General features: G+C 53.9%; 1 long non-coding RNA gene across 1 annotated transcript; it reads left to right on the plus strand.

Annotated features, from left to right (window-relative positions):
* Positions 1-6,784: 6,784 nt before the first annotated feature.
* Positions 6,785-13,165, plus strand: LOC121676321. Its single transcript, XR_006020424.1, has 2 exons — positions 6,785-7,766; positions 11,306-13,165. It is a non-coding gene; the product is annotated as an uncharacterized LOC121676321 (long non-coding RNA).
* Positions 13,166-14,036: the final 871 nt, after the last annotated feature.

Raw genomic sequence — 14,036 nt, forward strand, 5'->3', positions numbered from 1 at the left:
AGGGTCTGGGATTCCAGGGATGCAGGGGTGTGGGGTGCAGGGTGCTGCCTGTGCAGGGTGCTGGATGTGCAGGGTCTGGGGTGCTGGACCGTGGCTTTTCCCTGTGCCAGGGCCAGGACACCCCTTGGTTCTGCTCCGGGGTTCCCACTCAGAGGGGTTCTCTCCCTTGTGCTCCCGCAGCTGCTGGTGCCGGGGCTGGTGCCGGCACAGCTCCGGGGGAGGTTCAGCCGGGCTGGGTAAGGGAATTTTTTCCCAGTCTTTCAGCACAGTGCCCGGCGGGGACGCTGCGAGCACAGGCACTGCTGTGGGTGTGCACTAGAGGGTGGTGCAGCCCTGCGTGCCCCGAGATCGTCCCGGACTGGGAGCAGGAATCGCTCCCTGCTTACGCTTAGAGGTGACAGTTTGTCTTTGCAGCAGGGGTGTGATCCCTGGGACACGAACAAACCGTGTGTTCTCTCCAAACCTGCTGTGCCTGACTGCGGAGAGAACTTTTACAAAGAGTTCAAATTATCTGGAGCAATCCGTGGGCTTTCCTGAGGGATCAGAGGAACTCAGGGCCCAGGGAGGTTCCTCAGGCTCAGTTAGGCTGTGACTTACAGGGCAACAAGAGGCGGGGACTGGACAGCTGAAGGCATTGTCAGGCATCCTCACACTTCTGAATGCTCCAAAGCATCTGCTCCTTGGCGGAACACCCTGTTCTTGGTGCTGTGGGCACTGGACCCACAGGAAAATGGGAACAATGAATGGGATGTGGTGCAGGTGGCTGGAGGGAAGATGGACAGTGAAAGGAGTGTCTGACAAAGGCTGGAGCAGATGCTGCACAGCAGAAAACTGAGTTATCCCTCTCCAGGAGACTTTTCTGGCTGAGTTGCTGCAAGATTCAGGTTTTGCAGTTGCCTTTGGGTTAATTCTGGTGAGTTGGGTGTGGTGGGGGATTTGGTTTGTGACTTTCCCTGCAGAAGATCCCCTTATCCAGCTCCTTGGGATGAATGTCTGTCTTCAACTTTGGAAGAGTTGCATCTAGGCCAGAAAATGAAGTGACATGAAAAATCTTGTTAATTCCTGTCCTGGTTTCAGCTGAGATAGAGATAATTTTTTTCTTAGATATTTAATTCCTTTTTCAGCATAATTCAGCCATGTGAGGGTGGAGAATATCCCGATTTTGCCTGTAGGTGCATATAAAGGGGTTTCTGCCTGCTCTGAATGCTGTTTGAGCTCTCCTCAGGCTGGGGCTGTCTCAGCTGTCTCGGGAGGTGTGCTTGGAGGTGCCCAGCAGCAGGGCTGTGTGGGGCAGGGCTGTGCCACAGCCTGGGCCTGGGTGCTCTGAGCCTCTCCAGAGGCAGAGACAGAGCACACGGGGCCATCCAGTCTCCAGCCTTTATTCCAGTTTTGATGGGTGACACACGGCTGCTGCTCTATGCTCCCTTTTGTACAGCAGTGAGAAGTCTCTCAGTGACTGAGAAGTCTCTGTCCCTACAGCCGTGTCCGTGGATAGGTGTCTTGCTGGAGCAGCTTTGCAGGACGCGGAAGCATTTCTAACCTTCTCTAATAGATCCTGCTGGGACCTCCCTGCTCTCTCCACTTGGGTTTCTCACCATTTCCCCCCCAGGCCATTTTGTTAACAAGGACTGAGCTCCTTCCTCATGGCTCTGAACCCCAGGCGTGCTCTGGGTGTCCTTGCCAGCACTCCCCTTCCACCAGAGCCAGGCTCAGCATTAAAAACAAGGGGCAGATCAGCTTCTCAGAGCTTCAGGTGGGTGTAAAGCATGGATCGAGGGCAGCTCCACCCAGGGTCACTCAGTGCTGAGGACACTTCAGACAGGGTTGCTGCGCTATGGTTGCTCCAGTTCATGGACATCCTCTGCATTCCCTGCTCTTTCCCAAGTCCCTTCCCTGTTCCTGCCCTCTGTGGTGCAAGAAGGACCATCAGCAAATTGAGGAGAATCCAGCAACACATGGAGACCACACTAAAGATAACGAGGTCAGTCCAGCTGGTAGGAGAACTTCCCAAAAGCAGCTGAACCATCTGTGTTTGTGGGTTTGGGCCAGCTGGACCTGCCAGGGGAGTTTGAGAAGGACAGTGCTGAGCAACTGGAGGCAGTGAAACCTGCTTCCTTTTCTTGCAAAACAATTGCACAAGGGGCAAAGGTGCCTCACCTGGGCTGGCAGAGCTACCCTGGGGTGAGTCTGTGCTCTGCTTCTCCTCATCAGCAGGGCCTGGGGAAAGGGAAAACATCACTGGGAGACCACAGCCTCACATCTGCCTGTGACCGAGACAGCGGCCCAGGAGTGAGAATCGGGGTCTTTCCTTCTTCAGCAGCTTCTGTGAAGGTCATTCTATGGCAAGGAAGTGAGAAAGAATCAGCAGGATTTGGGTTGGAAGGGACCTTAAAGCTCATCCCATCCACTCCCTGCCATGGGCAGGGACACCTCCCACTGTCCCAGGCTGCTCCAAGCCCCAATGTCCAGCCTGGCCTTGGGCACTGCCAGGGATCCAGGGGCAGCCCCAGCTGCTCTGGGCACCCTGTGCCAGGGCCTGCCCACCCTCAGATATTTCTGTGGTAATTCCTGTAACCAGACATCCAGCTTGAGCCAGACTAAACCGTGCTGGTTCTTGTGCCATTGCCATAAAAAACCAGTCCAGGACTCAGGAGACAATTGTTATTGTAGTTTTAATATTATTTTTTTTCCCCTCAGGGGGAAAAATGTGCCAAAGCTGAGTTGCCTGATGAGGGTTAACAGAATAAAGAAGGGGTGAAATGTGCACAAAATCCTGGTGATGAATCATTACCAATCTGATACAAAGCAACCCAATGATTAAGAACAACACTTTCATATTACCACTTTTCCAGGCACGGTTGTAGGTAGAAGCAAGTAAATTACCCTCAGAAGAAATGTGTCTCATAGCATCTGTTCTTCCTTTTGTTAATTATCGACTCGTTTGAGCCTGTGGAAGGAGCTGACAGATTCTGCAATGCCCCTTGTTGTTTTTAACTCTGAAGCTCCACTTTCCTGTCTGCTGTGAAGGCTGAGAGCTGCTCCAGCAGTTTATGTCCACTCTCCTCTCTGCCTCCAGATCTGTTTGACTCCTGAGTGAAGGAAGGGAGCCCTGGTGTGCTGAGAGAGGAAAGAGAGGCTGTGGCTGCAGTGGTTAATTCCCCTGAGCTCCCACATTGTTCAAGGTGTCATCAGTGACTTGTGAAACGAAGCCTGGGCTGCAACAACAACGAAACCTCTGATCCAGTGGGTCACAGCCAGGTTTGTTCCCAGCCCACGTTCTCCAAACCAGCACCGTGGTCTCTGCTCAATCTCTACTGAGTAATCACATAATTGCAGGGGGATTTTTACAGGTGGTTCCTTGAAGAGCAGCCAAAGGGCAAGGAAAGGAATCTGTTTTCCATCTCACCTACACCCAGCAGGACAACATTCATGGGCTGTGGTGATGCAGGAAACAGCCCTGCAACCAACAGGGCCCTGCTTGGGGCATTTGGAGACACCAGGACCTCCAATCCACCTTGGCCAGTGCTGTGGCTAAGCAGAGGGACTTGTACTTGCAGGTGTTTGTGGCCTGACTGTGCCTGGGGGGTCACTGGACCTTCTGGGTGCCTCAGGAATTTTGGGCTGTGACTTCGTGGCCTCTTGCAAGAGCTGCCTTGTCCTGATCTTTCAGTTCAACCCGTGTGTGGGAGGTTTGATGTTTCTAGAACTTGTCTACCCTGGTAGCTGGAGGGATCCTGCAGCCTTTGGGCCCCAAAAGCGAAATGCAGATCACTGTCTTTGCAGTGAAGCTCAGGAGCTCCTTCTAAAAAGCCAAAAATTGCAGCAAGGTTTAGGTCAACCCTGATTTACTGTAAGAAAACAGTTATTGCTGCCTTTTTGTGATGCACCTTGGGGGTTGTGGGAGTTCTGGGTCAGTGGTGAGCCCTAGGAAGGTGGGTTTTCCCGTTTGTTAGTCAGTCACACCACGTTCCAAGTGGAGGAACGGGATGATGGATGCTTCCCAGGAGCCTGAAGGAAGGTGATCGTTGGTGTTACAGGGCTGCAATGAATAGAAATATTAACTGGCACCTCCCACCTCTGTTTATTAGAATCTCTTCAGCAGTGCAGAGGCTTAGATTGACACCCAAAGTGAGGAAAACAGGCCCTGGGGAGCACAGGGACATAGTCCTGTTCCTCAGGGCCTCTGCTCCAACAATACACAGCCCAAACAACGGGAATGCTGCAGCAGCCGGGCTTGCAAGGAGTGAAGGGCTGCTGACTACTCAGTTATTCTGGGTTTTAATTCCAGCCCAGTCAGCTGGACTCAGCCTTGGACAAAGGAACATGGCCTCATGTCCACCCTGGTTTTATAAAGGAATTTCAAACCTGCCCTTGCTGCTGCTTAGGAATGAGATGCTCTCATAGCTCCGGAGCTCGGCTGTGTCCCTTCTGTGTCTGCTTCTCCTCTGCGTGGGTTTGTGCCCCACCAAAACTGGAGCAGACTGCTCTGTGTCCCAAAGTCTGCTTTTCATTCCCTGCTCTTCAGAGCCTGCCTGAGTTCCAGGCTCTCTGACATCACCCCAGGTCCTGCTCCCCTCTCACTTTAGGTTGGGGAGCTTTTCTCCTTTCCCACAGTCTCCACCCAGGTTCCACCTGCTTGTCTTCTCTGTGGGGTTGTCTGAAAGCAGCAGCAGCAGGGCCAGGGTGTCTCTGAGGAGTGCTGGCTCTCAATTAAAGCCATTTGCAGAGCAGTGGAGAACTGGAGGAGCAGATCAAGGCTCTGGCCTGCAGGTGAGCTCTGTTTGGTACCTGTGTTATCACTAACCTTGTACACACATTTTATTGGCTTATCTCGGGTACTGATGCTTATCAAACAGGGCAAGAGCCCAGCTGTTAATTGCTCCCAGCTCTTAGGAATCCACAGTGAGTTTGCAGACAGCTGCTGGGCTCTACTGACAGTGTTTGGACACGTGAAGGATCCTCACAGGTGCTTCTGCTCCCACCAAACTTCTCCAGGAGAACGAGGCCATGCCCTTGGGCTGAAGTTGTGGAACCACAGAATCCCAGACTGGTTTGGGTTAAAAGGAACCTTAAAGCCCATCCAGTGCCAGCCCTGCCATGGGCAGGGACACCTCCCACTGTCCCAGGCTGCTCCAAGCCTCAATGTCCAGCCTGGCCTTGGGCACTGCCAGGGATCCAGGGGCAGCCCCAGCTGCTCTGGGCACCCTGTGCCAGGGCCTGCCCACCCTCCCGGGGAACAATTCCTTCCCAATATCCCATCTAAATCTGCCTTCAGGCTGGGGGGCAGAGGGGAAACACCAACATCCCAGGGCTCCCCACTGCTGTACCCCCTGTAACCCATGGCCACCACAGGGGCCCCTCAGCAGCACCACCAGCTCCCACCCTGCCCTCCTAAATTGGGCTTTAATCACTCTAAAATCTAAATATTTTTGAGTCATTTGTCAAAGAACTTGCTGCTCGTGACTAGTCACAGTTTGGGAGTCAGCTGCCATGCTCTCAGCTCACGAGCTGTTGGCTTTTCTACCTTATCTAGCGTTAATTATTACTTTTGTTCAGATGTTGGAGCATCTCTAACAGATCTGAGTGAGCTGTTGGGAGTTATTCCGCTGCTCCTACCCTGGTAACGTCTCTCTCTGTGGGAAAAGCTGCTCCCTCCTGGAACAAAGGAGTCACGTTGGGTTTACTCATCAAAAATTGCATTTGTATAAAACATCAGTGTTGTCCTCGGTCTCCAACCCCTCACCACGTCTGACTCGTACCATACATTAGAACCCATCACGCGCAGCCTGGCAACTCTCTCCGTTGCCGTGGGAACAGCTCCACTATCCTTTCATGGAGAACCTCAGATATTCCCATTTTCAGAGCTGCCAGAACACCTCCAGTCCTGGCTGCTTTCATTCACTTGCTCACTCCCCTCCACGAGCTCTTCTCCTCCCGATTTAGAGTTACTCAGCACTTCTGGGCTTGTCATGAGTTGGCTGAAGAAAGTCACACAGCACTTGGAGGTGCACGTTTGTGTGGGGCATTGATGGGTTTATTTCACATGCAGATCTGTCATGGAATTAGCATTCCCTAATGTGCATTGAAATGGTACTTAATAGAAAATTATCGAAGCCCTGGCTACTGCACACCTGTCTGAACTTACACACCCAAGGGAAAAGTTTCTGAGAAACCTCTGACCTCAGGTGGGTGAGGTGAGCTGGGTGAGGTGAGCTGGGTGAGGTGAGGAGCAGCTTCCCCGTGGCGAGTTTCTTGTGGGAGGGTTGTGATGTGTTTGCCACACCTCAATTGCACTGCCCAGCGTCTGGAACCCCAAGCCCAGCTCTCCCTGTGTAGGAGCTGTGGGATGGAGGATCCCTGGGGGTCCCTGGGTTTGCCCCTCCTCTGGGCCCCCTTTTCTGCTGTTGGGCACAGGCTTAGTTCTGGATGATCCTAATTAGTTATTGAGGGCTTATTATTTCACTTATGGAAAGATTGCATTGGAGTAACACAAATTTTGAGGAAGATGGTCTTAAAAACAATTCTTGAGAGGGCATTTTTTTGTTTAGTTCATACAAGTGTCTTAGCAGGACTGGCGTATGCTTTTATCCTGCTAGAAATTCCAGGCACAAGTATTGCACTGTGTCTGTAGAGGAAAAGAGGGAGAGGCTGAGGGGATCTCAGGGTGTTCAGATACTGGCACAGGGTGCCCAGAGCAGCTGTGGCTGCCCCTGGACCTCTGGAAGTGTCCAAGGCCAGACTGGACAGGGGTTGGAGCAGCCTGGGACAGTGGGAGGCGTCCCTGCCCATGGCAGGGGTGGAACGGGATGGGCTTTAAGGTCCCTTCCAACCCAAACCAGTCTGGGATTCTGTGTTCTGGGGGCACAACCAGATCTCAGCTGAGCAGGATCCTCCACTCTGAGCAGAAAGAGGTTGAGGGGCTGGGAGAGGAGCCGTGGTTTGGGAAGCCTGGATGCTGTGGCCGCAGCTTTCCTGCACATCAGGAGCCCGTCAGAGCCTCACACTGGGGAAACAGCAGCTGAAGATTCAGGTAAGGGATAATAGCGAGGAAAACAAAATAAGAGCGAGAGAAAACTGAGCAGGAGAAAAAATTTCTCAGCTGCAAAAGAGTAACACTGTTAAACAGGACGGGCTCGGTGCAGCCCCAAATCCTGAGGCTCTGGGAAGAGCCAGCTCGGAGAATCCCCAGTGATTGACTGGGGGTTTAATTTATTCCTCGCAGCCAGACAGTGCTCTCTGCCTGTGCCGCTGCTCAGGCACGGCAGCCAACTCTCCCCTCCACCCGAGAGGGGCGGCTGCTCCTGCATCCGAGTGTGGGCAGCTCCCGGCTGCGGAGCGACGCAGACAAAGCCATGAGCGACAGGGGGGACACAGGGCTGGAGCCCCCGAAGGTGTGACCCAGCCCTCCCGGAGCTGTGTTTGTGCTGCTCCACGCCGGAGGCACCGGGCTCTGATCCCCCCGGGGCATTTCCCCAGCGCTCATTCGCTCTGCACAGAGCCCAGCCGGCTCTCCAGCCGCAGCAAAACCTTTGCATCCCTGCGGCTTCCCGGAGCCCTGCCCGCAGCAGCGGCTCCCCCCCGGCTGCCCCCGAGCAAATGTCACCCGTACCCAATGAGGCAGACCCCGAGGTGCCACGGATGGATCCCAGGATTCTCATTTTCCTTCTCTACGTGATGATCCTGCACGAGCTGGTGAGTGGATGGATGGAGTACCAGAAGCAGATGGCCAAGCCGAAGAAGCAGGCGGGTCCCGTTTGGTCCTCCAGGTGAGTTGCTGCCCGTCCTGTTCCCAAAGGCGCACGGCTCAGGGGTGTTTTGATGGGGAGGGCTGTTTGTGAGTGCACCCACTGCTCCTGGTGGATGTGTCCGTGTCTGATCTGCCGGGCATTACTGCACTGAGGGAGGATTAAGGGCTGTTAATCCTCTGAGCCTGCATTGTCTGAGCATCCCGTGCATTTGACACACTTGCCTTGATAAACATGCCTGGCATTTGGCTGGGGTTTTTTTAGGGAATTTTTTTCTGGAGAAATGTGCTGTAACTCAGCATATTTGCTGTGACTCAGGCTCCCAATCACCAGACCTGGAAGAGAAAAATGTGGGTAGCACGAGAAGCTACGCTTCATGCATGATATTCATCAATGAGGCACAAACCTCCAGAGACTGCTTGCAATCAGAGTATTTCATGTTAAATCACTACGGTGCATGTCACTATCTCTCCGTCTCCTCCCACTCCCTGGGCTGTGCCCACTACACCAATCCCTTGTTTTCTGCCCAACAATAAAAATGAGCTGGAGAAATAAGAGCAATTAATGAAAAATGCTACATATCTTTAAAAATCAGATCTGTTCCTGCAAACATTGTTTATTGTGTTGTTCACATGTAACAGTGTTGGGGTCTTATCAGGAAGAATATCCGGACATCAGATATTCCTTATCTTCCATCAGCTGTGTGATTATGGAATCACACCCCAAAATCCACCTCCTGCCAGATCTCAGGCCGTGTCACACCAACACCTCAGAGCTTTGGACCTAAGAAGGTTCCTGTGACCCAGTTTGCTCCAGGTCTGGCTGCTGCAGCTCGAGTGCACAGAGCTCTCAGCTCAGTCCTTATCCTAATCCTCTGATGTGCATCATTCCCAGCCACAATTCCAGCCCCGCTGTGCCTGGAGCTGGACAAACACCCCCAGAGGTGTCTCCGACCATGAGAACCCCAACAGAAAGCGCTGGTGTGAGGCTGCACCCATGGCTCGCTGGAAATCAGCATCCAGCAGCTCCCAGCCCCTTCATCCACAGTTCAGGAATATATTCCCTGGCTGGATTTCCAGAGCAGCAGGGCTGAGCTGCACCTTGTGCAAGTGAAATGATCAGCACTGGGAACGCTGCCATGGGTGGAGACAGCGCAGAAATAGCTTGTAAGGGATGGGGCTGGCTGGGTTCTGATCGAGGTCAGAGGCAGATTTCCTCGCTGTGCCCAAGGCAGAGTGCAGGGAGGAATTGGGACACAACTTGCACTGAGCTCTGTGGCACCCTGGTGCCAGAGAGAAAACCTACTGGAGTTGTTTGATTTACTAGAAGCCACCAAACTTGCATCAAGCAGCCAGGATAATATTGCCAGACTGGGTTTTTTTAAAGAGAATTAGGTACCCCATCAAAACCAAAAATCCCCAAGAGCTGCTGCCTCACCCAGAGTCGTTTCAAGATGTGGGACCAAGCTGGATGATCTGTGCAGGGCCCCACACCCTGGAGACATCCCATCCCTCTCCATCCCAGCTGGGTGTGCAGCCCACCCTGCCCACCCTGCTGTCACAGCCCCACTCCTGCTGCTCCTCCAGCTGCCCCCAGCTTGGGAAAGCAGAGCCACCAGGGCTGTGTGGATCACCTGGATAATTCAGTGATTGCACCATAAACAGGTGAAGCTCTGTGACCCAGAGAGCTGCAGAATTACAGGAGGAATTGGAACACTTTCAGTGGAATTAAGATGGTCCCGTGTGAACTCCCTGGTTCCGGTGCAGCCTGGGCTCACACAGCCCTGCTGCAGTAATGCTCAGGTGTTCTTGACTGAGGAGCCTATGAGGTTTCCAGTGCCCAGCAAGCACAGCTGGAGCCAAATGCTCATCCCTCAGTGTGGTCCTGGGCTTAGAAAGTGCTCAGAAACAGCTGCCACAGCTGTGGCCTGGTTGTCCGTGGAGTCCAAGCCATGGCTCAGCAGCGGGAAAAAGCTTCCTCATGCCTTGCACCAGGCCAGGACCAGCACAGCACCAAGGCAGCACCTGCTCCAGAGTGAGAACAGGGACCTGGGATGCCCAGCCCAGCCCAACCCTGGTGGCAGTGGCAGTGCAGCCTGGGCAGGGCTGGTGCCGTTTCCAGCCAGGAGGAATGACAGCAAGGTGCTGATGTGATCTGGGACTCAAGGGTTGTAGGATTTTAGGAAGGATTTGCAGACATTGCCAAGGCTGCCACCCAAAACCTTTCTGTAAGGGCTTAACCCTGAGGTAAGAGCAAGGCAGAGCTCCCTGGACGAGCTGGATGTGAGGGCACTCTGCTTCCCAGCACAGCCTGGAGCTGCGCCAGCGCTGGGGAGCTGCAGCTCCATCATCTCCTGCCACGGGCCCTGAGTGCCGCCTCCACCAATTAGGGAATTAAATTGTAAAGCAGCGAGCTAATTAGGAATTAGGATGGTGCTCTCTCTCGACTGTAGCCTCAGCCCAGGCGGGTTTCAGGGCTCTTCCTCCTTTTGTGGCTGTTGAATAGTAACAGGCTCTGTTGTGAGGCAGCTTTTTCTCACATTCACAGCTTTTCCACAGCTCTGTCTTCCTCCGCTCCTGTCGTGGCTGGCGGCTCCCCCGCCCCTGCTCCATTCACCAGCCTCTCCCGGCACAGTCCCGTGTCCCTTGCGCTCCCTGCTCGCCTTTCCTCCAGCGCTGTGGGCAGGGGGGGAATCTGTCACAGAATCCCAGGCTGGGTCGGGTTGGAAGGGACCGTAAAGACCACTCCAGTGACCCCACAGGGTCACTGGGACAGGCTGCTCCAAGTCCCATCCGACCCTGGACATTGCCAGGGGCAGCCACAGCTGCTCTGGGCACCCTGTGCCAGGGCCTGCCCACCCTCCCAGGGAACAATTCCTTCCCAATCTCCCATCCAGCCCTGCCCTCTGGCAGTGGGAAGCCATTCCCTGTGTCCTGTCCCTCCATCCCTTGTCCCCAGTCCCTCTCCAGCTCTCCTGGAGCCCCTTCAGGCCCTGGAAGGGCTCTGTGACCCTGTCCTGGGCCTCTCTGCACGTGGTGTGGTGAATCGGGGTGTGCTTGGTTCATGGAATGTTGGTTCACCCCCAGGATCACTCCCTGAGAGAACCCAGGGTGGCAAAAATCCCAAAGAAGTGCCAGGAGTTCGCACTGTTGGGTTTAGTGGTTTTAAGGAAGACTGCTCACAGATGCTCAAAGATACTCGAGGTTTTGAAGGGGGTTGGTTCCAGTGACCCCCCTGGCCAGAGGGGATGGTCCTGGGGGCTCTGTCTGTTCGTGGGGTTTATGGGGCTCTGTTTAGGGGGTTCTGAGCTGCACCTGTAGTTCAGCAGCTCTTTCCAAGACCTCCAGGGAAGGTTCCCATCACCCATCAGGTGCACAGGAGAGGCTCAGCCCTGGTTCTCTGCCCATTCTGAGCATCAGGGGCTGCAGGAGAATCCTGCACTTGATCCCTTGGTGGTGGTGAACCAAAATTCCCTGTCCTTTTAGGAGCCTCCACTGCATGCAGAAGTGCCCCAGCCCTGTCCCATGCCAGTAACGATGTCTTGCTTTGTTCCTCACCAGCAGCACCACCAGATCAGCCCCCTCCAGCTTCTCCAGGCCCCTGGTGCACTCCGTGCGCAGGGAGAGGTACCGGGACTGGAGGAAACCGGGAAGGATCATCCGGAAAGCCTGAGCACGGATCTGGGAGCGTGGGGACACTGCTGAGCCAGAGGCAGCCACCCCTCAGCGTCTGCAGCACCTCACACACGGAGAGAATCCTCCAGGGATCTGCATCCTGCAGCTTTCCAGGGCTGAGAGGGAACGAGCCCCTTCCTCCTGGGGATTCATCCCTGCCTGCTGAGGAGCCACTGTGGAGCAGTGGCATAGCCCGAGGTGTGACTTTGCTTCCTTCTTCCCCAAGGGTTGAGTGGATGGAGAGCAGATTTCCCAGGGGAAAAATGGAATTTGCTCCTGCGTGGGCAGCCCTGGGAAGACTCCCAGTGGTTTCAGGCTCCTCTCCTCCCGCTCCAGGACCGCGTGGCCAGGCAGCAGCGTTTCCCAAAGTGGCTGGAAAACCTTCAGTATCCAGTTTGTCACCACTCCCAGGAGAAATTGCCTCCCTTGGGACACCCAGAAGTCACAGCACTTTGGGAATGCTGGCTCCCTGTTAAGTCTCATGCACTAAGAGCCTGCAAATTTTTTTTCTGCTTTTCCTCACCTTTGTTAAAATGAGTGAATCCAGGAAAGAGGAGGAAAAATGCCCTGAACCAGTGACTCAGGGTTATGCCACCAAATGCAATTTACTGCATTGGCCTTGGAATTAGCATTTTTGGAGCCTTCCCAGCAGCTGAGGCAAATAAATGTAAGAGCCACTTTCTAACGAGCAGATAGGTGGGGAAGGAACACCGTAGTGCTCTTTCAGACTCTGCTATTTAGGCATAAAATCAGATTTTAGAGGCAGAAGTCAGCTGTTGCACCCTGCAGCCCCCAGAGCTGTTGTGGGCAGGGTGGGAATCGTGGAGCACGGGAGGGATTCTGACACTGGGCTCCAACAGCAGCTGCCCGTGGCCAAACTGCTCCTTATTTGCTGAACATAATGTTTGGCTCAAACACAGCCTGTTTTCCTCGTTGCCAACCATTTGTGAGCCTGACTCAGGCTCACAGATGCATTATCCAGAAGCAGATAGGAAGGGGAGTCGGAATAGATTATGCATTCATTATCCAGAAGTAGCCACCAGATACATTTGCACGTTTGTCTGCTGCTCAGTTGTTTGCAAATCGTTCCTGGTGGTTGATGCTGTGTTTGTTCAGTCACCCAGGGCTGGAAGATCCCAATCCTCTCCCCCAGGCAGGCTGGAGCAGTAATTTGGATGTAAATCTCTACTTTCACCCAGGGGAAATGAAGTTTCTACCTTGAAGTTCATGCCTTGTGTTGAGATGGTTTTGAAAAGGGAGGCAGAAGTAGCTGTGAACAGTTTCTGCACATTTCAAAGCATAAACTCTGTGAAACTGTGCCTCAGCTCTGTTCCCCTGTCCTGATCCATGCAGGTACAAGCGACAGCAGCAGATGGAGAAGGTGTCAGGAGGGAAAACGTTCAGGAAGTGCTGCTGTGTGCTGGGGGAATTTGCTTCCCCGGAGCTGAGTGTGTGTCTGGGGGATGTTCTCCCTGCTCTTCTGCCCGAGCCCGTGGGAGTTTGGGAACACTGGCTGTGGAAAAAGGGTTTGAGTTAATTCCTGCAGCAGGGCAGGGGAGGACTGGCCCCAGGGACCACGCTGGGCTCCCAGCCTCAGCAGGACAGACAGACTGAGCAGGGACAGAGAGATGCACCTTTAAGGAAGGGTGAAGGGCCAGGACTGCCTTGCCCTGATGATCACATGCTGGATTTATCCCTGTAAATATAAACTCATTTACTCCCAATAAATTCTTTTACACACACAGAGTTCAGACTGTCTCTGTTCTCCTGCAGCCCTTGTGTCTCTCTGCCGGCTTTGGCTTTCCCAGTGAAGGTGTTGGCTGGAAGCTGGTGGTGATCCAGCATGGATAAAAGCTGAATTTATAGCACAAATGTTTGTGTTCTCACCTTTAATGCAGAGGAACCCAGGACTGCCACCCAGAGCCTTGTTTCGGGTGGTGGTTGTAGGTTTGGTTTGGGTTTTTTAATATTCAGGTCACTCTGCAGCTCTGTTGGACAAAGTCCTGCCCAAGGAACGTACCCTGGGGTGGGAGCTGGTGGTGGTGGAGAGCTCAGGATCCACCAGTCTGCAGTGGTGTGGACCCCCAGAGACCTGAGGGAGTGGTGAAACCCAAAGCTGAGTCCAGACTCTGTGGGGACTCACCTTCCCCTTGGCATTTGGGCTGACCAATGGTCCAGGGTGAGGAGGACACAGCCAAGGGTGGCCAGTGGGCACCTGTCTGTACCTTCAGCCCCCTGAGGGGTTTGGGTCTGACTCTGCACCCCTCAGCACCCTTGGACACACATTTCCCCAAGGAAGGAGAGGGGGTGACTCCTCAGCGAGGAAGGGCCATGCTGTGATGTCATAATACACCAGGAATGCCTCTGGACAGGAATTCCCAAGAATCCCCCGAAGGTGCTGTAACCAGCAGTGCCTCTGACCCCAAACCAGCACAGCCACTGCACTGAGCTGTGCTGTTTGGTCCAAAAGAAGACACACACCCCAGAATACCCCAAAAAAGACGTGAAGCAGAACTTTATGGATGCTCCAGGTCATGATGTGCAGATTTCCCCTGAAGGGGAGAACAGGGGGATGTCACCTCGTGTGGCTTCAGCTGGGGCAGGAGGCTGTGGGGGC

This window comes from Corvus kubaryi, unplaced genomic scaffold (genome assembly GCF_017639235.1).
Source record: "Corvus kubaryi isolate FWS band 111438036 unplaced genomic scaffold, C.kubaryi_AGA036_p1.0 78, whole genome shotgun sequence".
Lineage (NCBI taxonomy): Eukaryota > Metazoa > Chordata > Aves > Passeriformes > Corvidae > Corvus > Corvus kubaryi.